The sequence below is a fragment of the Triticum urartu genome, chromosome 3, assembly GCF_003073215.2.
Source record: "Triticum urartu cultivar G1812 chromosome 3, Tu2.1, whole genome shotgun sequence".
Classification (NCBI taxonomy): domain Eukaryota; kingdom Viridiplantae; phylum Streptophyta; class Magnoliopsida; order Poales; family Poaceae; genus Triticum; species Triticum urartu.
Window position 1 is genome coordinate 721180056 of NC_053024.1, and position 2525 is coordinate 721182580.

Here is a 2525-nt window from a genome sequence, read left to right on the forward strand (position 1 = left end):
GTGGACCATGTGAATTACCACTTCTTTTCTTTATTCTTTGTTATTATATCCAAACCATTCAATCAATATCCATCTGTGGGTTCACCGTCATTCACAATACCAGATGGAGCTGAGTTAAGTTGTGATGGTGTTCGTAAGCATGATAAGCACAATTTTTCTAATGCAGCATCGAGATCGAGCCGGCTGGCACATCTTTTTTTTTGCGAGAATGCACGGTCCGGTAATGGTAGTCTTATGTGTGTCTCGATTTCCCGTGGTAACCAACAAAGGCATAGATGTTTGCGTTGCTAGTGTAATTGCTATCTCGAAGGCATAGATGTGTGTGTGTGGATTTCCTGACTGACACCTCTTCTGATCTTTAGGTTTCTTTGTACCGTGGGCTAAGTGTACATGTGTAGGGTGAACAAAAACAGTTTTGTTTTGGCTGATTCAAATGTTCCTTTTTTTGAACTTTAGCAACTTTATTTAAGAAACAACATGATGGTTCACTTCTTCCTCCTCCTGTTACACTGTTACACTGCCAGCTCTGGTATGATACTCCGCTTTCCGTTCTGCATGATATGCCAATCTCACAGTAAAACACCCAGACTTACAAAGTTGTCACGATATGAAGTCCGGTTGATCTTGAACTTTAAAGCTTTTCCCATGTGACTGAAGTAAATAATATATAGCATGAAAAATAAAACCACGCAAGAGGCCTATTAGCTCAGCTGGTTAGAGCGTCGTGCTAATAACGCGAAGGTCACAGGTTCGAGACCTGTATGGGCCATTCTTTTTCTTTCTTTTTTTTCTTTACACAATGAAAAATGGAGAAAAAAACAAATTAAATGGCTTCGCCCGGGTTCGAACCGGAGACCTTCAGTGTGTTAGACTGACGTGATAACCAACTACACCACGAAACCTTAGTTATCTTTTTCCTACAAATTCTTTTACAACACTAGACGGATCTAATATCTAGCAAGATGGCCCACTAACTGAATCATCTAATTGGTTCAGCCATTGAAGCTGGAAAATCATACAGCTCATACATGCTTATATCTAATAATAGCCAACTGCCACAGGAAAAGAAAGATACGATGTGAAAAAATTTAGGTTCACAGCCCTACCAGCAAATTATACTGTATATAACAGTTGGCTCGAGCTCGACACAACTGTGATTGAACTGTTCTTCAAGACAAATTCTCCCCACTTTCAGACATCAAATAGACAGGTATGAACTTTTTTTCAGTACGGCTAGCTCTTCTTTTTCGTCAAAGCCCACACAACCATGGTAATTCTGCTGAAAACAGCGTCAGTCCGGGTTAGTTCCATTCAAACCATACAAGTTAGAGTCCAAAACAAGGGCAAAAGTGTTTGGAAAAGTAGATACGGCGGAGACGTATCAAGAAGCCGTCGAGCGCCACCTTCTTTGTCTTCGGGGATGACTTCGCTGACAACAGGAACCTCCCTCTGACCGACCCCGTCACCGAGATGTCACGGCAATGGGCTTACCCCTACGGCTCCAACTACGTCGATGCCGATGGGTTTCCGCGGCCGAATACCCCGTCAAGCCGCTTCTCAAACTACAAGATCCAGTCGGATTTCATCGGTAAGATCCAGTCGGATTTCATAGGTAAGCGCCGCTTAGCCTAGTGGGCACTCAAAGGCGGTACTGGGCCGGCCCAGCATCGCTCCCCGTATCCACGTCCCCTAAAAAAATAGTCAAAAAATAAAAATAAATATGCAAAATGCGGGATTCGATACACAGATGCTAACGTTGACGGACTGGGCACGGTAGCCACTGCGGCACATCTCTACTCCTAATCTCTACTCCTAATGGAGCAGTTGGTAGCCTGGTACTTCGGTTTTATTTTCGTCCGGTTTTATTTCCTCCCACCTCCCATCATCCCCTCCCACGGGTTTTCTTATCCATTGGTTTATTTTTTTACTTCACTATTTTTTTAAAAAAATTAGCAGTTTCCAAGCATACAAAAGATCATAGATCCAACTTTCCTAACTTATCCAAATTAACCGATCTGTCTCATTAATGCAATTTGCTTTAGAAAACAAATAATAGATTTTCGGGAAACAAATAAAGAATTTTAAGAAAATTAAGAAGTAAACCATGACAAACAAATCTTATTATGGAAGTGGTACTTTTTCTCTCACTCATAATGTCTCAGTACGTACGTTGTTTAGTGAGTTCGTTTACTTCTTCCCGTCGATCGAACGAGGTCTTCACCCCACTATCGATTTTTTTCAACGCTACCAAACCTGTCATGGTTTTTGCAATCCATTGGTTCTACCCAAATAAACCAACCCCTCCCCGTTCACTCTTTTCTTTCTAATCAACACCTTCCTTTTTTTTGAAGTAAAGCATAGCTTTAACATTAACGGTGTCCAGGCAAATCGCCCTGGACAGAAGCCACAAGCGTGGCAGGTACATCATAGTCCCACTGCATCGAGTGATCAGCCTCGCACAAGCGACCCAAACTAGCAAGTTCGTGGGAGCAGAATTTGCCCCTCTCCTACATGACACTATTACA

General features: G+C 42.3%; 2 non-coding genes across 2 annotated transcripts; one reads left to right on the plus strand and one right to left on the minus strand.

The window, feature by feature from the left end:
* Positions 1-695: 695 nt before the first annotated feature.
* Positions 696-769, plus strand: TRNAI-AAU. Its single transcript has one exon. It is a non-coding gene; the product is annotated as a tRNA-Ile (tRNA).
* A 59-nt stretch (positions 770-828) lies between these two features.
* TRNAV-AAC lies at positions 829-902 on the minus strand. The gene has a single exon. It is a non-coding gene; the product is annotated as a tRNA-Val (tRNA).
* Between the last annotated feature and the right edge of the window lie 1623 nt (positions 903-2525).